At 47.2% G+C, this 22,462-nt stretch overlaps 1 non-coding gene across 1 annotated transcript; it reads right to left on the reverse strand.

The window, feature by feature from the left end:
- Nucleotides 1–8,967: 8,967 nt before the first annotated feature.
- TRNAG-CCC (transfer RNA glycine (anticodon CCC)) lies at nucleotides 8,968–9,040 on the reverse strand. Its single transcript has one exon. It is a non-coding gene; the product is annotated as a tRNA-Gly (tRNA).
- Between the last annotated feature and the right edge of the window lie 13,422 nt (nucleotides 9,041–22,462).

The following is a 22,462-nucleotide window of genomic DNA, read 5'->3' on the forward strand; positions in this document are numbered from 1 at the left end:
GCTGGTGGCAAACAGGCCAATATGTTTGTCCAGAGCCTTGTGGAAAAGTGGAGGAGGGAACAGATAGCTTTGTTCATGGATGCTGATTGTGAAGCTGGAGGTTTCCCAAATTTCATGGGTTCCATCCTCCTAGATCCCCCAGAAAATCCCAGCCTGATTCCAGCCAACTGTTACAGTCCTTTAACTGGACAAACAAAGGGTTGGACAGCTTTTTCTAACTCTTGGAACTCCGTTTCTGATTCACCTATGGGGAACTGTGTAGAAATATAGGCTGAGTCTGCACTGAGGTTCTTGATTTTGAGGACCAGGGAACATGCCACCACTTAAAAGCAAAGTGTTTTTTAATACTGTTGACATTTTAAGAGAAATATTTCTTGTTGGATGCTGGAGATTACGCCAATGTTGTTTCTAAGAACAAGAGAGAGTGTGAGATAAGAATATCAAGCTTGATTATGTGGCATATGGGCCTCTCAAGGCAGAGGGAAGGGTCAAAATGACATCCCAAATATTGTCCTAAGGATGCTGTGTCCGTAGTTCTGTCTCAGGCTACCCATGGGAACTCTAACTCGAGCTGATTTATCCCCATAGGTCCTGGGAGTTCCTGGCTATCTTGGTTTGGGTGCCCCCAGAAACAAGGTGTATTGGTGAGGATTCAATCAGAGAAGAGCAGCTGCCACCAGGAAGAAACAAGATGACCATGTTCATCTCTTAGTAGGGTTTTCCTGAATCCAGACTAACACTTTCTGATTTTTCTTCCTGTAGGATATATATCTACACTTAAGAGATTTGTTACAAAGACTGAATTTTACACACTGCGGGATTCTCTGTAAGTTCCGGTCATATTGCCTGATATTGGAGGTTGATGTCTCAAGGGCAGGCAGCTGGGAAGGGAAAGATGGATGAAAAGGGAGGGAGCTCAATGACAAGCTGGAGCCTGCCCCCCTGAGCTGGAACCCTGCAAGGATGCCATGAAATCGGGGTACTAAACACATCCGCCTGACCTGACCATCAGAGACATGAAGTAAGATCCAGGGAGCTGATCCCGGGAAACATCAGTGAGGGGTGAAGGTGAGGAAGAGGAACTGGGAAGGAAGAATCCAGCCCAAGTGATCCCCCAGAGCGTGATCCCCCGGGAACTCTGGGAGGTAGCCTGAACACGGCTTTTGGAATTACCTCTGGGCCGAGGAAGCTGAGGAATTGTCTCTGATGCTGGTTGAGAATTGCTTCCATCCAGGGAGAAGGCATTTGGGCAGGAAGTTTCAGGTGTTCACCTTTGCAGGCTTTGGAGGGTGGCAGGGACGTGGAGGGCAGGGCTGAAAGGATTCCCTCTACACGGGGGCATCACTTATATGATCTCAGCTACCAAGTCCACCATCTTCTTGAGCTCTTGCTTCGGCTACAGTGGTGGCAACTCCTTCGGTCTCCTGTGGTCACCTGAAGTGGACAGAGTGACTTCCACATCCACTATAGTTGCTTTACAATGTGGTCCTGAAAGTGGGGCTGACCTGGGTTCACTCTCAGGCCTCTTCAGAGATTCGAGGGTAAGAGTTGATTATGTCTTAATTCGTCTTGTCTGGCTGTCTCCTGGATTTAGCTGAACATGGCCCAGGAGACATCTGCCAGTTGACTGCTATTTTCTGAACCAGACCTCTTTTCTGACCAAGACCCGTTTGTGAGGACTAAGGCTGTGCTCTGTGCGGCAGACCTGGGCTCCACTCCATTCAGGCCCAGCAGGACCATAACTCAGCAGAGACTCGGGGCCTCAGAGCTCCCAGGATCTCTACCTCTCAGAGCTAGAAGGGGCCAGCCTAGTCAACTCACCTATTACCCTCACTCTACAGACAGAGAAGTTGAGGCCCAGAAAGGAGATGGATTTTTCTGGGGCCACATAACCATTTCACGGGATCCCAGCTTGTCTGAATCCACCACCAGCTGATTTCCTGTAACGCTGTGCTCTGTACCAGACAAAGTGTCTGTGTGGCTGCTCCTTCAACAGGGATCTCGTCATAAGCAGTTGGGAAATCTCTTTTGTAAGTGACTTTGAACTTGTTTCAAATCCTGGCGTTGACCTGACATGCCCTCCAAGAGAGAAGAGCATGGACTTCAGACTTGGACAACCTGGGCTTGAATTCTAGCTTACCTGTTATGTGACTCTGGGAAAATTACTTAACCTCAGTGTCCCACTTCTTCACCTGAAAAAAGAGGACAATAAAAAATATTTTTCAGGATTGTTGTCCAGATGAAATGTGTTCATGTACATAGAACACTCAGCACAGTCTCTCGGACATAGTAACAATCCACTAAGTGGTGATGATGACGATTATTGTTGTCGTTGTTATTGTTAATGTCAAGGCCATTTGCCTCCAGTGTAGGGGCAGCTGATCATGCTGCCTGTATAAGTCTGTCTAATTCAGAGGTTTGATTTTAGGAAGCTCATTGTGACTGTACATCTAAGCCCCACTTCCAGCCCTGCCAGTATCAGTAATAAAATCGATTCTTTGATCTCTACCTATCTTACTCTTTTGTATTCTATTTAGTTAGTTCAGATCCTGGATGGGGAAACCAGAAGTATTTATTGGGCCTGCTCAAACCCCAATAATGTTCAGTATGAACATGATGAAAAATTCAAAGAGGAAAAAAATTACCCACAGTTGTGTAATCTGGAGGTAACCTTCTTAAGCTTTTTCTATGTGGGTATATATATATTTTAACCAAAGCTGTGTTATGTTGTAGGTTTTATATGTACTTTTTCACTGAAAGATGGAATGAATTCCTTTTCAATAAATATTTTTTTTCGATATGATTTTTAATGGCTGAATGTTTTTCAATTGTCGGAGTCTTCTGCGATTTAGTGAACCAGTCTGCAGCTGGTGGTGTGCCTGGTACTCTCTGTTTGCCCTCAAATTCACTCTTCACCCTCAGGGACCTCTCTGAACTTCCATGGACCCATCAACAGGCTGCTGTGCCCTAGAGCGCTATGGGTACCCAGCAGGGAAGAACGCAGAGCAGAGCGCATGTGCAGATCCCGAGGGCGGACTGGGCTACGCCAGGCACGTGCGTGCTAAGTGGCTTCAGTCCAGGCAGACTCTCTTCTAAACTTGCCTGTTAGGGTGGGAAGGGGAAGATCCCAACCCAGGGATCGAGCCCAGTTCTCGCACATTGCAGGTGGATTCTTTACCAACGGAGCTATCAGGGAAAAACCCGAGAAGGGGACAGGGTGTAGCGGGAAAAAAAAAAAAGGCAGTATTATTTAGTCATACTTCCTCCATTTAGAACCAAAAGGAGTGAGGAGGGGAAAAAAGGCCATGTAAAAAAACTTCCAAATACTGTCACACACCTTATCATGTTTAATCATCACAGCTAACCTGTGAGGTAGGTAACATTATTGGTTCCTACTTTACAACTAAGACTAAAGTTCAGACAATAAAGTATTTGCCCAGAGTTACACAGCTAGTGAGTCACAAGCTTGGACTAGAAGTTGTACTTGACTCCTGACCGCAAGTTTCCCTTCTCTGAATGAACCCTGAATGTTTTAAATGTTTGGAGTTTGAAGGAAAGTTGCCAGGGTGTGGTGGGCCAGGCTCTTGGCAATTCTAAGGCCAGGCTGCCCAAGAGCCCAGGGAGAGGGGACAGTAAAGGCTGTGAGCAGAAGAGCAGCTCTTGCTCAGAATCTGTGAGGGCTGCCATCTGAGGCTCCCAGAGGCCCTTGCACCCACCACCAGCCCCGACCTTACCTCTCCTGGTTCCCTTCATGCCCCTGTGCTCTGCCCGCCTCTGTGCCTCTGCAGGTGCTGTTTCGTCTTCCCAGGATGCTTTCTCTACCTAGCATCCCTTGTGGGCATTTTCTGTCCCTGAAGGAAAAATAGAAGTGCTCTCCTCTTCCACAAAGCCTATCTTGACCCCTTCCTCTGAATCACTTTGATGTGGAGGTGAACCATGAACCCCACAGGAGCCTCCGGCAGAGCCCTTCCTCCTGGCTTCAACAGCAGCAGCTTGCCTTTAGAGGGTGTGCAGCTGTTTGTCAAATCACATCAGAAGTAAGGAGTTTTGCCTCTTGACATTGCCCCCTGCATTCCAAGAGTGGAGAGTGGGGGCTCAGGTTCTACTCAAGAGACTGCAGAAGCTCTTCTAGGGAGCCTGCCCACCAACACACACACACACACACACACACACACACACGGACACAGACAGACACCAGCTGCAGTCCTGGCACTGTGTGTACACAACTTTCAGGATGTTTTTCCCTGACCCTCATAATAGTCCCTCACGTCCTTCCCCACCTCTCCATCCAGAGCTCTAGGTATCAGTGGGCTATTGCCATGTAACAAAGCACACCAGAAGCTAGTGGCTTAAAATGAAAATTTGTTAGTTTCCATGATTCTGTAGATTGATTGGTTTCAGACGAGTGACTCTACTTCCCATACTGTTACAGAGGTCACTCCTGTAGCTGCGTCCCATTGCCCAAGATGGTTGGTAGTCTAGTTTGAGCTTCTCTATGTGGTCGCTGACCTCCATAGGGAAAAATGCGAATTCTCACAATCACAGGAATTAAAACAAATCACAGGTCTACCCAGATTCAGGGGGAGGGGAAACCAGTCTCCACCTTTAGATGTGAAGGGCAGCTAAGCACAGAGGGAGGGGAGGGGTTGCTGGAGGCCACATTTGGAGACTAGCTCCCCTCCCCTCCTCTGCCTTAGGCTTGGCTTCATCCTGAAGCAGTCTCCTAACTGTTCCACTGCTGCTGTCCCTTCTGCACTTCATTCCTTAACCAGAGGGATCACTCCAGGATACAAATCTCAGCACATGACTGTGTTACTCTCCTTCTGTGGTGGCTCCCACCGCTGTAGACTTAAGTTCAAGATCCTTAGCCTATTAGACTCATCTCCCAGGTACCCTGGAAGCCTCAGAGGTTGTTAATTTCTTCTTGATTAAGCTTCACCCCTGGAGTGCGAAGTCGGGTGGACCTTACGAAACATCTCAAAGAACAAAGCTAGTGGAGGTGATGGAATTCCAGCTGAGCTATTTCAAATCCTAAAAGACGATGCTGTGAAAGTGCTGCACTCAATATTTGGAAAACTCAGCAGTGGCCACAGGACTGGAAAAAGTCAGTTTTCATTCAAATCCCAAAGAAAGGCAATGCCAAAGAATGTTCAAACTACTGCACAATTGCACTCATTTCACATGCTAGCAAGGTAATGGTCAAAATTCTCCAAGCCAGACTTCAACAGTATGTGAACCAAGAACTTCCTGATGTACAAGCTGGATTTAGAAAAGGCAGAGGAGCCAGAAATCAAATTGCCAACATCCGTTGGATCATTTAAAAAGCTAGAGAATTTCAGAAAAATATCTATTTCTGTTTCATTGACTACGCTAAATCCTTTGACTGTGTGGACCACAACAAACTGGAAAATTCTTCAAGAGATGGGAATACCAGACCACCTTGCCTGCCTCCTGAGAAATCCATATGCAGGTCAAGAAACAATAGTTAGAACCGGACATGGAACAATGGACTGGTTCAAAATTGGGAAAGGAGTACATCAAGGTCTATATATTGTTACCCTACTTATTTAACTTATATGCAGAGTACATCATGCAAAATGCCGGGTTGGATGAAGCACAAGCTGGAATCAAGATTGCTGGGAGAAGTATCAATAACCTCGATATTCAGATGACACCACCCTTATGGCAGAAAGCAAAGAGGAAATAAAGAGCCTCTTGATGAAGGTGGAAGAGGAGAATGAAAAAGCTGGCTTGAAACTCAGCATTCAAAAAATGAAGATCATGGCATCCAGTCCCATCACTTCATGGCAAATAGATGGTGAAACAATGGAAACAGTGACAGACTTTATTTTCCTGGGCTCCAGAATGACTGCAGATCGTGACTGCAGCCATGAAATTAAAAGATGCTTGCTCCTTGGAAGAAAAGCTATGCCAAACCTAGTTTAGTTCATTTCAGTTCAGTTGCTCAGTCATGTCTGACTCTGTGATCCCATGGACTGTGGCACACCAGGCTACCCTGTCCATAACCAATTCCTGGAGCTTGCTCAGACTCATGTCCATTGAGTTGGTGATGCCATCAAAACATCTCATCCTCTGTCATCCCCTTCTCCTCTTGCCTTCAGTCTTTCCCAGCATCAGAGTCTTTTCCAATGAGTTGGCTCTTCACATCAGGCGGCCAAAGTATTGGAGCTTCAGCTTCAGCATCAGTCCTTCCAATGAATATTCAGGACTGATTTCCTTTAGGATTGACTGGTTTGATCTCTTTGCTATCCAAGGACTCTCAAGAGTCTTCTCCAACACCAAAGTTTGAAAGCATCAATTTTTCAGTGCTCAGCTTTCTTTATGGTCCAACTCTTACATCCATACATGACTCCTGGAAAAACCATAGCTTTGACTATATGGATCTTTGCCAGCAAAGTAATGTTTCTGCTTTTTTAATATGCTGCGTAGGTTGGTCATAACTTTTCTTCCAAGGAGCAAGCGTCTTTTAATTTCATGTCTGCAGTCACCATCTGCAGTGATTTTGGAGCCCAAAGAAACCTAGACAACTTTGGACTCATTGGAAAAGACCCTGATGCTGGGAAAGATTGAAGGCAAGAGGAGAAGGGGATGACAGAGGACAAGATGGTTGGATGGGATCACTGACTCAACGGACATGAATTTGAGCAAGCTCCGGGAGATGGTGAAGGACAGGGAAGCCTGGAGTGCTGTAGTCCATGGGGTTGCTAAGAGTTGGACATGACTGAGTGACTGAACAGCAACAGTAATTATATATTAATGGAAATATGGTAGTTATTTGAGCAAGTGTTAGGATTCTCCTATCAAACTGTACCCCTGCAGGGCAGGGACCATGCCACTCATCTTGCCTCCAGACTAGGCATACATAAATATCTGTCTAGTGAATGAGTTTAATCCCTATAGGAAGAGATGAGGAAGGTGAGGCTAGAAAGGTCTGAGGGTTTGCTCAAGGTTATGCTGCAGAATTGGAATTTGAACTTGAATCTATTTAAACTCCAAGATCAGTTCTTTCCTCACACATATCAGTTAGGTTAACTTTCAGCTACGAGAAATAGAAGACTCAACCCAAAAATGCTTAGGCAAGGTAGATAGTTTAATGATTCATAATAAGAAACCTGGAGTTAGGGCAATTTCAGGGTTGATTATTTCTGTCCTCTACTGACCTCACCAGGGACTCAAGTTCTTGTCGTGTCTTCTCAGCTGTTTTCCTCATGGTCACAAGATGGCTGCAGCAGCTCTGGGCATCTCTCTTTAAGATCAAAGATCTTAGAAGTCCTCCAGCAGAAACCCCCTCCCCTTCATATGTTGGAGTCTAGAATTACATTCTATCCCTATTCCTAAACAGTCATTGGCTGGAGAGATAGAATGGCTTCAACTGGCTTAGACAAATCAAAATATACTTGCATGAGTTTTTAAATTCCTGATACCAAGAAGAAAATAGGCCTTCTGTAAGCAGGGAGGGGGAAATGATGTCAGGTAGTCAACCCACACAGAATGCCACACCATACCCAGATCTGCTGTGCTCCCAAAGAGGGCTCAGACATTTGAGAAAGAACAGAAAATGTTGCCAAAGTTAAAGATCTTTACCAGCTTTCCTGCTTTCCTTCTGTGTCCAGGGAGGCTTGGTTTTGTCTGGCCAAGGGGACTGAGCTGCCGCTCCCCTGAACATACCTCCTGGGTACCAAGGGAGGAAGGCACTTTTCTCTCTTGGGCCTAAACATGTTTAAGAATAAAATCTTCATTTCTCTTCATTCTGCCCCGCAGTCTTGGAGGTCACAGTTGTCTCTAACCTTCCTTATCTTCTCCGGCTTACACACTTGTCAAGTGAGGATTTTGCTTCCATTCTCTGCTCAGATAACAGGTGATATGTGAGGGGTTGGTGTCTTTAAGAGCGATTAGTTTGGGTTTTATGTGAATATATTTTAAGGATTTCAAGATTAAACTTTTCCTCCTTCCACGTAATTCACGTTGGAGAGGCAGCTTCATGCCTATTTTATTTCGTGGTGAACTCCGTCTTATACACAGAAGATCCTTACAGCCTCTAGGACCATGTGCGATCTTCCCAGGAGGCAGTGTACAGTACTGGTTAAAAGCTCAGTCTCTAGATTCAGATCTGAATTCAATTCCCAATGCTCTCACTTGTTATCTGTGTGACTTTGGACAAACTGCTTCAGCTCTCTGACCCTGAGACTCCTCAAAGGGGTCCACTGATGGCCTTCACCTCATCGTGTTGTGAGGAGTGAATGAGTCACCATGAAATGCCATTCCTCCTTAGTGTTACTGAGGGTGGTTTTCTCAGTTGGGGCTTCCCTGGAGGCTCATACAGTAAAGAATCTGCCTGTAATTCAGGAGACATAGGGTTCAATCCCTGGGTGGGGAAGATCTCTTGGAGAAGGAAATGGCAACCCATTCCAGTGTTCTTGCCTGGGAAACCCCATGAACAGAGGAGCCTGGGGTCACAAAGTATCAGACACGACTGAGCGACTAACACAGTCAGGGAAGGAAGGCAGCTCTTACAGGACAAGACCTCCTCCTTTCTTTCTCTCATTCTTCTACTTTCTTTCTTCATCAAATATGTATTGATCTCTATTACAAATGAGACACTGCTTGGAATTAGGAATACAGTACAGAGAAGAACAAGACAATGCCACCTCTGCACTCCTGAAGCTTATAGTCTATCGAGGAAGACATCCATAACAAATGAATTTAAAAACAAGGGCAATAAATGTTCCATGAGGAAAGGTAGGCATTATAGAAGGTAAAATGCAGAGCTCAGCTGGGACCCAGGGTGGGTGAGTGATGTTTAGGTAAAGCGATATAGGAATAATGGTATTTATTTATTTATTTGGCTATGCCAGCTGTGATGTGCAGCACCTTTGATCTTCGCTGAAGCATTTGGGATCTTTAGTTGAGGCATGCCAACTCTTAGTTGTGGCATGTGGGATTTAGTTCCCTGACTAGGGATTGAACCTGGGCCCCCTGCATTGGGAGTGCAGAGCGCTAACCACTGGACCACCAGGGAAGTCCCAGGGCTAGTGATATTTAAGCTGAGCCTTGAAGGATTGCAGAAGTTAGTGGAGATTTGGGGAAAGTGTTTTAGGCCAAGGGAACAGCATGTGCAAAAGTCCAGAGGTGAGAGAGTGGAGAATGTTTAACCTAAGTGAAAGAAATCCAGTATGGCTCTAATGGAGAGGGGCAAGACTCAGTCAGGGAGAGAGAGTTCTGTGTGTCATGAAGGAGTTCAATTTTTTTCTAAAGTGATGAGGATCTTTGAAAGGGTTTTAAATAGGAATGCAATCAGGTGTGCATTCTATAAACTTCTCCTGGTTGCCTCATAGAGAATAGAGGAAGTGAGTGGTAGTGACAAGGGGAGGAAGGGAGAGAAGTTAGGCGGCAGTTACAGCGGATCGGGTGGGAGATGATGGGTGTGTGGCCTGGGATGCGGATAGCTGAGATGTCACCTGAATTCTGGTGAGTTACGGTGAGGACACTCAACTAATGGGTGCACTGGAAATGGAGACCCCATGACAACTTCCATTGCATTCTCTCCTTGGCCAGCAGTTTGCATCACTGGCTAAATTTTCAGGCCTGTGGAATTCCCTGCTGGTCCAGTAGTTGGGAGTTTGCCTGCCAATGCAGGAGCTGTGGGTTTGATCCTTGGTGCTGGCAGGTCCTACATGCCATGGAGCAACTAAGCCTGTGTGCCACTCCTGAGTCCTTTCTCTAGAGCCTGTGCTCCTCCACAAGAGAAGCCACCGCAATGAGAAGCCTGAGCACCGCAACAAAGGGTAGCCCCTGCTTGCCACGATTAGAGAAAACTTGTGCGTAGCAACAAAGACCCAGCGCAACCAAAAATAAATATAAATAAATAAACAGTTTCAGGCTGGAAAAGTCCTTGTAGGAGTTCAGGACCATTCCCTGGGTTAGGGTCTCCCAGGCCTCGTGGAGTGAAAAGGTTCATGGCTTCACAGAGGCCAAACTACCTCCGAGGTTGAACTAGGTTGATGTGGGGCCATGGTCATTCTGGAGTGTGCCCCTTTCTACATCTGAGTTATACTCACTGGGTTGGCAGCTCAGCCGCCTTGAGCCTTATTCCCTCATCTGAAAAAGGGGAGCAGGGAAAGGGAGTTGTGAAAGGGTAGAGAAACTTGCTAGTGTGGGACAGGAGTGGGGGATGCTGGGTTCCCCCTCCCACTGAGAAATAGGGGAAGTTAGAAAGGGAATCAGTCCTGAATATTCATTGGAAGGACTGATGCTGAAGCTGAAACTCCAGTACTTTGGCCACCTGATGCGAAGAACTGACTCATTGGAAAAGACCCTGATGCTGGGGAAGATTGAAGGCAGGAGGAAAAGGGGACGACAGAGGATGAGATGGTTGGATGGCATCACCGACTCAATGGACATGAGTTTGAGCAAGCTCTGAACGATGGTGAAGGACAGGGAAGCCTGGTGTGCTGCAGTCCATGGATTCACAAAGAGTTGGACACGACTGAGTGACTGAACAACAACAGCCCTTTTCTTAAGGGACTAGAGATTACAATGGGAGAAAGCAATGGCACCCCACTCCAGAACTCTTGCCTGGAGAATCCCATGGATGGAGGAGCCTGGTAGGCTGCAGTCCATGGGGTCACTAGGAGTCCGACACAACTGAGCGACTTCACTTTCACTTTTCACTTTCATGCATTGGAGAAGGAAATGGCAACCCGCTCCAGTGTTCTTGCCTGGAGAATCCCAGGGATGGGGAGCCTGGTGGGCTGCCATCTCTGGGGTCGCACAGAGTCGGACACGGCTGAAGTGACTTAGCAGCAGCAGTAGCAGCAGAGATTACAATGGGGTAGAGGTGTGCTTTGAAAGGGAAGAGCAGCAGTGCTGTGTGGCTCTGTCCTGCTCGCACCTCTGATCTTCCTCAAACTCGGCAGGCTGACAGCAGGTCACTCTGGAGTCGCTGTCATAAGTGGTGTCTCTCCTAGTTTGAGTGCAGCCCTGGGAGCCAGGTGTCTTTGTAGGGTGTCCACTGCAAAACGATGAAGAAGAGGAGGCCCTGACACCATCACATGTCTGAGTTCTGAGTGGGGATCCAACAGCCTAGCATGGCCTCAGGCACTTCCCAGCCCTCCTCCACCCCCACACTACCTCCCCTCCTTCCCCAGGTGAGACACCAGGCATTCCAGCTCCTCCGAGCCCTACTTGCCCTCCCCCTGCAGTCCTTCACTCAAGCTCTCACTGCCTGGCTTATTCTTCCTCCAGCTTCACTTCATGAGCTCCTATTCACCTTCAAGGCCCAACTCAAATGCCACCTCCTCTCAGAAGGCCTCCGTCACTCACCCAGGCAGCATGGCTCGCTCTCTGCTCCCTCACAGTCAGTGCTTTAGGCTGAGACTCGGCAACATTTGCTACGGTCTTAGGTCCATCTGTCTTCACTTCCACTGGGCTGGGAACTTTGAGTGCAGAGGTGGTGAGGGACTTGCCCGTATTCCCTGGGTGCGAGGCCTGGGCCACACTGAGTGTCAGGAGTCTTTGTGTGACCGAAACATCCACAACCTTTGGGTGCAGATGAAGCCCCTTCCTATGTAGGCCCCACTCTCCTGTGCCCCTAACTGTAGCATCATGAGAACTTGGACCCTGTCTTTCCCCCGTCTCTGGGGCTTCGGCAGGTCTCAGGCTCACACTGCATTCCCACGGGGTCCTCTGGCCTTTTCTAACCACGGTGCTGTGGCAGCCACTATTTCTGCCCCAGCCCCACCCCCGGCAGCACAGTGTATATCTCTGACTAAGCCCTGCTTCCCCCATCTGGAGAGACCGCCTTGGCCCTGGGCCCTCAGCTGCAGAGGGGCTGCTCTTCTCTGGAGACCACCATCCCTGCCTGCTCGGACTCCACCTGTGGCCCTGCTGCAGGGGATTTTGTCCCCTTTGTCAGGCTTGGCATTTTTAAAAGGGAGTCCAAAGCAGGGGTGCCTGGGCATCGGGGTACTACAGCTCCTGTGATTTTCTGCCTCACCACCTTGCTCTCTCCTGGGGCTGGCTGGGTGGGGGGCAGGCAGGCGAAGCAGCCACCGGAAGCACTGCTCACTGGTCCTCAGGCCTTTGAAGTGCCAGGCCTTTTCCTGGGTGGACGCTCTTCCTGGATCCATAGGCCCTCCTTGGACTTGACCTCTACACGAGCTCCCAGACATGGCTGCCCACAGCCTTCAGGTAGCTGTGCCCCAGGTGCTGACGTCCTTTGAGTTCTTTTTCTAGAAGTCTCCTTCAGTTCAGTTCAGTTCAGTCGCTCAGTCGTGTCCGACTCTTTGCAACCCCATGAATCGCAGCACGCCAGGCCTCCCTGTCCATCACCAACTCCCGGAATTCACTCAGACTCACGTCCATTGAGTCAGTGATGCCATCCAGCCATCTCATCCTCTGTCGTCCCCTTCTACTCCTGTCCCCAATCCCTCCCAGCATCAGAGTCTTTTCCAATGAGTCAACTCTTCGCCTGAGGTGACCAAAGTATTGGAGTTTCAGCTTTAGCATCATTCCTTCCAAAGAACACCCAGGGCTGATCTCCTTCAGAATGGACTGGTTGGATCTCCTTGCACTCTAAGGGACTCTCAAGAGTCTTCTCCAACACCACAGTTCAAAAGCATCCTTAGCTGCTCTGTAAGTCAACTGATGGAAAGTTGAGTGTGTGTGTGTGTAGGACTTCTTGGTCACCCACTCAGGCTCTGCTTAGGATCTGCTGGTACATCCTGTTGAGTGAATGGACACATTGGCTCTGCCCTGGCTTCTCAGGGATGCTGAGTGAACAGCTGGTGTGAGTGTGACCACCCCTCCCACTCCGAGGTCCTCAGCTGAGCAGGGTCTTGGCTCTGCAAGCAGAGGCAATTGCCTCATTGGCAGTGATTGGGGGAAACGCTGCAGACTCTTCTGGGGAGTTTGGTCTAGCTCTGCTCATTGATCAAAAATCACTTTTCCTAATTTAGTCAGATGACTTCCTTAAGAACATTCATGATTCTACCAATGAATATATTTGCATAATCTATTCCTTGGTGACAACCTTGCCTCCCCACACCTGCCCCACCCACACCCGTCCCTTTCTGCCTCCAGGAAGCCAACAGCTTCCGGGCTAGTTTGATCAAGAGGAGTGAAAGCAAAACCATCTGCTTTCCTTTGCCAGCTGATTCCAGCATCGCTGTTGTAAAAGACCTGTCTTCCAGGTGGGCCCGAGATTGTAGGGGGTGATCCTTTTTGCTGAGATGAAAGGGCTCAGCCTGCTACAGAATGCCTCCGCGCCAGCATCAAGCTTCCAGTGACTCACATCAAAGGCCTCCCTGCCACTGCTGGCCCCTTCCAGCTGGGGGAAAATAGGCTTATTAGAAGCAGGAAGGGTACACTGTTTACAGGAGGTGGTGCTGATTTCCTAGCGTTCAGCTGCCATTTCCCTCTCACCTGGAGCTCTCAGGACTCTGGAGGGCCCTCCACTTGCCCGAATGGCTCCTTTGAACGTGTGCATGCAGCCTCCTGAAAAAGAGCAGGGTGGCTGTCCTTTCCCTCTCCACTCTCCTTCCTCCTCTAATTAGGTTGTTACCGTTCAAGCAATATCTGCGGCTTGGATAGAGACTAGCCGGGGCACTGTCGGCAGAGGCCTCTGCATAATTGTGTTGATTAAGAGGTACAAGCCTGGAAATGTTGTCTTCCTTCAAGATCAAGTCCCTGTGTCTGTGGGAACCTTGATTTTCTGGGCCAATTTGTTTGTGTTGGCCTAATTGCTCAGGAAGGGCATTTTCTGCAGAAGTTACAGCCTAGATGATCTGTAGCCCGTGCCCGGGGCTCCCAAACAGGCGAGAGTGGGAGGAGGTCACAGATCTGGGCATCTGTCCTGTGGTGGTGGCCGGGGACAACGTTGGTGCCTCGCTGGGGATGGACTGGAGAGGCAAACTGGGTGGATAGTCCTCAGGGCAAGACAAACAAAATGACCCCTAGGTCCCTGAGTTCTGGCCTCCCTGCTAAAAGCCATGGCTCTGTGGGGCCCTGGAGAGAATTCAAAGAAAGTAAGAACTCTGGGTCAAATAATATTAGGAGTTTTTAAAAATTTCATGTGGTTTATAGCAGTTGGTACTCATCCGGTATCTATATTCCCTCTTATGTTTCCCACTGTAAGAGGAAAATCCAACTCCCTTGCAGTTGGATTGGGCCATGTGATGACTTCTGGCCAATAGACTATGAGCAGAAGTGACACCTGTTGGGTGTGTGTGTTAAGTAGCTTCAGTGTCCGACTCTGTGTGACCCTCTGGACTGTAGCCTGCCAGCCTCCTATGTCTATGGTATTCTCCAGGCAAGAATACTGGAGTGGATTGCCATGCGCTTCTCCTGGGGATCTTCCTGACCCAGGAATGAACCCCATGTCTCTTACACCTCCTGCATTGGCAGGCGGGTTCTTTACCACTAGCACCACCTGGGAAGCCCTTGTGTAAGTCGCTCGGTCGTGTCTGACTCTTTGCAACCACATGGACTATTCAGACCATGGGATTCTCCATGGGATTCTCCATGGGATTCTCCAGGCCAGAATACTGGAGTGGGTAGCCATTCCCTTCCCCAGGGGATCTTCCCAACCCAGGGATCGAACCCAGGTCTCTCACATTGCAGGCAGATTCTTTACCAGCTGAGCCGCCAGGGTTGCTTCTGTGCTAAGGTAGTCAAAAACTGATGAGCTCCCTCCATCTTTCTTTCTGCTTCTGCCACAGAGAACTTGGAGCCAAATATTCCAGACAAAGGTGGGCAGACTGACCCACATCTGACTTTTTGTAAGAGATAAACCTTTATTGTATTATACCTCTAAGATGTCATGGTTTTGGCCTTCCTGCAATCTAGCATAGTCTGTCCTAAGACATGGCCCCCCAAATGCTTCCAGCACCAGGGAAAGCCCTTTGTGTGTGTTATATTTAACCCTGACGTTGACCTAGAGACCTAGGGATTATTCCCTATTTTTTTGTGTGTGTGTTTGAAGAGATAGGCTCAGAGAGGTAAAGTCACTTACTCGGCTCACACAGCTGATTGCAGGTGGAGTCAGGATTTGAACCGAAGACTGGCGGGCTCCAAAGCCCAGGCTCTTGCAGCTGCTCATTGTGCTGCCTCCCTGGCCCCAGCAGTCCTGTCTGTGACACTCTAGTCCTTCCTTACAACTCTCCAGCCATGTTAACATTTTTTTTTTCCACTTGGTAATCATCTGAAGGACATTTCCAGCCCAGGACCTTGACACATGCTCATCCTTAGTCTGGAGCACTGGATTCCTCCCCAGCCTGGAGCTTCCAGCCTAATACCACTCCCCTGAGGAAGTCTTAGCCCCAGTTTGACTCTGGTCTCCTGGCTGTGTCTTCTCAAACCATCCTCCCTTTGGAGCTGTTATCATGTATCTTTATTTGTAGTCATTTGTCAGTTTCACTTCCAGGATATGAGGTTAGTGGGTTGGGGCAGGGGATAGAAGGGGTGGGTGTTTAGTCACAGCGGGATCCCCAGTAGCTTCCCTGGTAGTTCATTTGGTAAAGAATCCACCTGCAATGCAGGAGACCCTGGTTCGATTCCTGGGTTAGGAAGATCCCCTGGAGAAGGGATAGGCTACCCAATCCAGTATTCTGGGGCTTCCCTGGTGGCTCAGGTGGTAAAGAATCTGCCCACAGTGCGGGAGACCTGGGTTCGATCCCAGGGTTGGGAAGATCCCCTGAAAGAGGGCATGGCAACCCTCTCCAGTATTCTTGCATGGAGAATCCCCAGGGACAGAGGTGCCTGGCAGGCTATAGTCCATGGGGTCACAAAGAGTCAGACACAACTGAGCGACTAAGCGCAGCACAGCTGGATCCCCAGTACTCAGGGCAAGAGGCCCCACATGTCTTCTTCCTGAGTTCTGGTGCTCAATTCTGCCCTTGCCAGCTCTGTGAGCCTCTTTGATACATCTCAGTTTCTTGCTCATAACCTGGGTCTCGTGCTAAGAGGTGGGTCAGACAGCAGGCTTGCCTTCCCAGGCCTTTGTCTCTGCCCCAGGAAGGTGCGACAGACCCCTGAATTGTTTGGACAGCTGGCATTTCCTCTGGACTCTTTGATTGAGGGCCTGGAGCAGAGGCCTGGGGCTTGCCGCACCTTAGGCTGTTAACTGGCTTCCTGGGTGGGCATCCAGCCAACCCCCTACCCCCACCCCACCCCCGTGGGACTTAGAGACTCAGATGAATTGGCTGGGCAGAGAAAGAAATTGTGTGCTGACATCTGGCACCACAGAGGTCTCCTCCTGGCTCAGGCAGAAGACACTAATGTTATTAAGTCAGTTTTTAAACTGGACAACATTCTTGACATTTCGGCCAAGATGCCTGAGCATGAAAAGCTTCTCCCCTCCCGTTGTGCGTCTCCAAACAGTAACTCTGGAGCAGTATGACTTGACTTAAAAGCCCGGGGCCGTTTGCTCATAATTCTAATAACCATCCAGAATGAGATCACTTCACATTCACCTTATTTCTTCCCTCATTCATCTTCTCGTCAGGTCATTAGGAACTCCCAGATTCTTCCCTCAACCTTGATGTTCTATTATTTATATATTATACACATTTCTCTATTGAGTCTCTGGGAAACATGAAAATGGCCACAGAGGATGGACTTTCTCCTCTGATGACAGCCTGGGAAACCATCTTTTCTTCATCCACTGATCCATTTTAACCCATTGACATTTGAAAGCTGCCAACTGAAAATACTGCCAGGGGCTTCTTCTCCTGGTCCTAGTGGGCTTGGGGCAGATCAGGAGGATGAGCCTGTGACTGCAGCTTGGCAAGAGGGTGGGAAGGCGAGATGTGACTCAGTTTCTTCTGTGGCCCTAATCGGGGCTGTTGGTTGTTTTGTGGGAAGAGATGTTTTCATGGGCCGGTATCTGCTTGGTTTGACAGGTGGGAAAATTACCATTTAAAGATGACATTTATCTTCACTGTTTGTTGATTTTGCCTGATGACAAAAGACACAGTTGCTTGTTGAAGACAGTTCAAATCTACAAAAATACATAATGTAGAAAGTGTTGTTCTTTATAATTCTTCTGTTCCCAGAGATGACAGTAGTATGAGTTATACCCTAGATTCTTTTCCTTATGCATATTTCACTTTCACTGTACAAACATAAGTAAGAATATATAATTACATACAATTATTTTGTTATAAAAAATGTGTTCCACAGACATCCTGGATCCACACACCATTTCTGATTACTCAATTTCACCAAATTCTTGGGGTTGAGGACTGAGGCTAGGGTTGAGAAATAGGGAAGGATGTCCATCACCCACTGTGCTGCTAATAAAGAAGATACAATATTTTTTTAAGACAGAAAAATATTTTATTTATTTAAGTTGTAAAAATATAAATATTTACAGAAAAAACTCACCTATAATCCCACACACTAAAACCAATAAATTATTTTTCTACTTTATTTTGGTCCAGTTTTAAGTTAATACTCATTATTTTACATTGCAGTTACAGTACGTCTGCAACACTAAGCTCTACTTTGCTAAACATCTGAAAAGCATTTCTTAGTTATTATACAGAGTTCGTCATTATTAAATATGTAGATACCAGCCCAAGAACAAGTGTGCTATAGTTTTACGAGATGAAATACTAATGACTTGTGTTTTAGTCCATGTCAGAATATCCTTTCATCCAGAGGCCAAGTTGGAAATGCCTCATCACTTGCTGGCTCCCTGCGTTTCCCACGGGCACCAACCTCACTCTGTGCTTCTTTCTCCAGATAGTGTATTGGGGCCTCCAATCCCAAGGTCTACCATTGTCCAACAGAGAAGTCCCTTGTATCCTCCACCAGGACTCCTCACAGTTGGTTCTTTAAGTCCAGAAAAAGAATACGAAAAGCTAGGTGCTTCTGAGATTTAGCACTGTTCTAGAAATTCACAAATTCCAGCTTCTTTCTTTGAGATTTCTTCCTGTCTCCCTCAGATTCATATGTTGGAATCCTAGCCACCCCCAATCAGTGTGATGGAATTAAGAGGTGGGGCCTTTGGAAAGGTGATTAGGTCATGAGATCAGGTCCCTCATGATGACATTCATGTCTTATCAAAGGAGGCCTGAGAAAAACCCTCTCCCTTTCCACTGTGTGAAAATGCAGGGAAAAGATGCTGGCGATGAAGCAGGAAGAGGGCCCTCACTGGAACACCATCATGCTGGTGCCTTGATCTTGGACTTCCAGACTCCAGAACAGGGAGAAGGTGAATTTCTGTTTATAAGCCACCCGATCTGCGCTATTTTATTAGGGGGCCCAGAAGGAGAGAAAGACAGTCTTCTAAACAATGCAACGTCTTTGTTTCCAATGAACATCAGAATCACATTTTCAAATAGTATTCCTAATAAATGTTACAATAAATGGTTTTTGGTTTTGTCTGCAAGGACTAGATTTTTCACCTCTAAGTTTTAATCTACATGTTGGGGTATTAATTTAATACAATGAATGGCAGAACAGAAGAGCTCATGGTGCTGAGCATTTTCTCCAGGAGAGAAAAGTATTTGTTGTTATAACAAAATCAGACAAATGATGTGCAGATCAGTATGTTTATGAAGTACAATACCTAATGATTGTGATGGTGCATACTCTTCTAATAACACATTGCTCAAGTGAGAGACATTCAGTGTCAACATTTCACAGCATCAGACCACAAACAGGTAGTTCTGAGGAGCGGAAAGAACTCTCGTTATCATTGGTAAGTTGGTTACTGAGCCTTAGTAAGGAAGGAATCTGAGACTCAGTTTCCTTGTTGGTGAGATGCCGAGTAAGTCCTGCTTTGTCTCCTTCTCAGGGTTCTTGTGGAAATCAGGCTGAGTTAGAAAGGTCAAGGGTGTGTATAGAAGATCTTTGTCTTCCCAGGTGACCTGGTATTCAAATACTCTTCCTATTTGAGGGGCAGAGGGAGGGAAAGCTCTGCCTCTCCAACAGGAAGGGAGGGGGCTTGGGTACCATGTGCATGGGCACGCAGTCCATGCTCAGCTAACACCGTGCCCTGGCCTAATACAGGGATTGTGGAGTGAGTGATGTCCAGAGGTCGGGGCAGATCAGAACGTATCCTGGTGGCCGTGGGGCCAGCAGGCAGAGGTGGCTCCAGGACTGGCCACAGTATGTTCAACCCCAACTCCTGGCTTCCGGGGTTTTTCCCTACTTTTGAGCCTGCTTCTCCCAGACAGTCTTCTTTCGCTGTTTAAATTATCTACAACCGGCTCAGTCATTTTCAGCGATGAGTCCTGACCTGTGGAGTCTGCTGTGAGCTGTCTCCCTGTGAGGCTTTCTCCATGTGTGATGTGGCCCAGTGGTTTTTCCCTTGGAGGGGCTTAAAAATCCAGATGCCTGAGCTCTGCCCTGGAGATTCTGAAGCAGCAAGTCGTGGGAGAGTTTGGGGTTAGATGGTTCTTCAAGCTCAGTCCTGCCTCTTCATCTGTCCAAGGCACAAAAAGGCGACGTCTTAGACAATGGGCATGCTGCTGCTGCTGCTGCTAAGTCGCTTCAGTCGTGTCCAACTCTGTGCCACCCCAGAGACGGCAGCCCACCAGGTTCCCCCGTCCCTGGGATTCTCCAGGCAAGAACACTGGAGTGGGTTGCCATTTCCTTCTCTAATGCATGAAAGTGAAATGTGAAAGTGAAGTCGCTCAGTCGTGTCCAACTCTTAGCGACCCCATGGACTGCAGCCCACCAGGCTCCTCTGTCCAAGGGACTCTCCAGGCAAGAGTACTGGAGTGGGGTGCCATTACCTTCTCCAAGAAAATGGGCATGGGGTATGTCTATTACCCCCCCTCAATTGCTTGTCCCAGAATCCCTCCCAGCTAGTTAACCTGATATATGAAAACAGCCTTAGGCACAGGGAGAAGTCATTACAGCATTGCGTGTAATTTAACAATATGACACCTGTGATTGCCCCAAAGAGGCTAGTGGTTACTTACATAACCCATGGCTCAGCTACTTGAAGGAATATCATACAACTGCTAAAAGTAATGTTTGGGCAGAGGTTTTCAGCACCATGGGGAAATATTTAAGTTAAATCTGCATAAACAAAAAGACATGAGAAAACCTGCCAAAATATTTATAGTGCTATTTAGCTTTTTTTTTTTAAACAAAATGCGGCTTTCCCTTTCTTTTCCTTTTTTCCTCTTCATGATTTTCAATTCAGTCAACTAATTTGTGTGTGTAGAGAATTTCTATCGATGTAGTTATGGGAAAATGCTGACTAAGAGGACAGTGACAATTTTCAGGCCGAACATAAGGTGTGAAATAGTCATGAACTCATTTTTTCCCTCTGGGCCTTTTACTTCCTGTTGGGGTGACTGTCACCAACGGATGGACGGGTGACAGCAAGGTTCCCTGTGAAGACTGAAAGACCAAGCTTGCAGAACGTCGGGCTGTATGACCGGATCCAGTTACTTTATTTCCCTCTATGGCTTTTTATTGAAAGGAAACCGCTGTTTAAAATAAACTGTTTTCCTGCTTGAAATAATATAGAGCAAGAAAATCATGAAGAGGTAAAATGTAGTATCTCTATTCATTAAAAATTATATACTTCTAGTCTTAACTCTTTAAAACAATTGCCATGAATAGGTAGAAAGGAGTCGTTTATGAGCTGATTTGTTCATTCATCACTCATTGCCTGTTTACCGAGAACAGGGCTGGGTCCAGCCTCCTTTCACGTGTATTGTCTCCTGAGGTTAGAGTCTCCGGCGTTTGCTCAGGCTCAGCCCAGCTCTTGGAGGCTTTGGGATCCTGGCCTTCACCTATGTGTATCACAGTGCTTTGAACCATTGAAGATTTTATCCTCCCTTCTCCTGGAGCTTAGCTCAGACGGGCAGCTGAGTTAGGTTAAGTCTTCCTTCCAGAAGCCCTGGACAGCTTCCTGTCCATCTGCCCTCAGTCTTCGTAGGGGGAGAATTTCTGCCAACCTCTCCTTGCCCCTTCACGTCTGTAGATTAGACAGTTTCTAAAGAATAGGAGATCTGTTCTATTGCATTTCAATCTACTCCAGTTCAGCCTGTTAAACAGAGATGTTATAAAAAAAGAAGGAAACCCTGCTGCGGGGACAACATGGATGAACCTTGAGGGTAATTATGCTAAGTGAAATAAGTCAGACCAAGAAAGACAAATGGCCTCATTTATATGTGGAAGCGAAAAAACAAACAAGAAACCAACAACAGTAAAAGCAACAAATCAAAACAAACTCATGGAAAAAGAGATCAGATTTGTGGTTATGGAAGGCAGAGGGTGGGGAATTTCAAAGTATATGTAAACACATTATTATGCCCTATACCTTAAACTTACATGGTGCTGTATGTCAGCTATTAATATTTATCTTCATAAAACTGAAACGAATTTAAAATTCAAAATTAAACAACAAAACAGTGATGCTACCCTGAGGCCTGGCATGTGCTGAGATGGAGGTGGTTATAAAAGAAGGTTAGGTGCTCTGTGTATGTTTGGAGGCAGGGTAAATGTACAAGTAGGGAGGTTCTAGGAAACCCTCCAAGGATACTGCTCAGCATCACACCCCAGCTTGCTATTTCTGCTCTTGGTTAGTGGTTATCATTCAATTATTCTTCAGTTTATTTTTTCCACATGTCTACTGTGTGTTAGTTAGGTGGGTACTCTGCAAGCCCTGGTAGCCCAGGGATGAGAAAGACAGAATCAGAAGCTCATAAACTTGCTGGGGAGATATATGCTCAGTCACTCAGTCATGTCTGACTCTTTGTAGCCTGCCAGGCTCCTCTGTCCATGGGACTCTCCAGGCAAGAATATTGGAGTGGGTTGCCATTTCCTTCTCCAGGGGATCTTCCTGATCCAGGGATTAAACCAGTGTCTCCTGTGTCTCCTGCATTGGCAGGTAGATTCTTTACCACTGAGCCACTTGGAAAGCCTGCTGGGAAGATAAGACATGTATCCTCTGAGTTTCTGCTGATTCTACTTCATAGCTCTTAAAATCTTTCCCTCCCCACTCCCACTGCCATTTCTTTTCTCTTTTGGATGACCACATAAACTCCCTAACCTTCCTATCCCTAATCCAGTCCCCACATTCCCATCAGATAGATTTCTCTAAAATCTAGACACGTACTTCCTTGCTCCAAATCCTCCAAGCTCTACTCAAGGCTTTGCATGAGATGGCCTTCACCTTCCCTCTCAGCCAGATCTCTCGTCCCAACCTGCCTCACAGTCTCCATGGTACTTGTCCTCTGTGCCTCCTTGACTTTGTCCTTGTCATTCTCTCTTCCAGGAACTCTCTCGCCACTTGCTTTCCCAAAAGACTCTTGTTCATCCTTCAAACCTCAACTCACGTTCCAAATCATCTGGAAAAACTTCCCTGGCCTCCTCCATTTCATTTATTTATTACTTTATTTATTTATTTAATTTATTTATTACTTCATTCATTCAACTGTTTAGGGAGAATCCATTATATGCCAGACATGGTGCC

The sequence above is a fragment of the Bos indicus genome, chromosome 3, assembly GCF_029378745.1.
Source record: "Bos indicus isolate NIAB-ARS_2022 breed Sahiwal x Tharparkar chromosome 3, NIAB-ARS_B.indTharparkar_mat_pri_1.0, whole genome shotgun sequence".
In the NCBI taxonomy this organism is placed as follows: Eukaryota; Metazoa; Chordata; class Mammalia; order Artiodactyla; family Bovidae; genus Bos; species Bos indicus.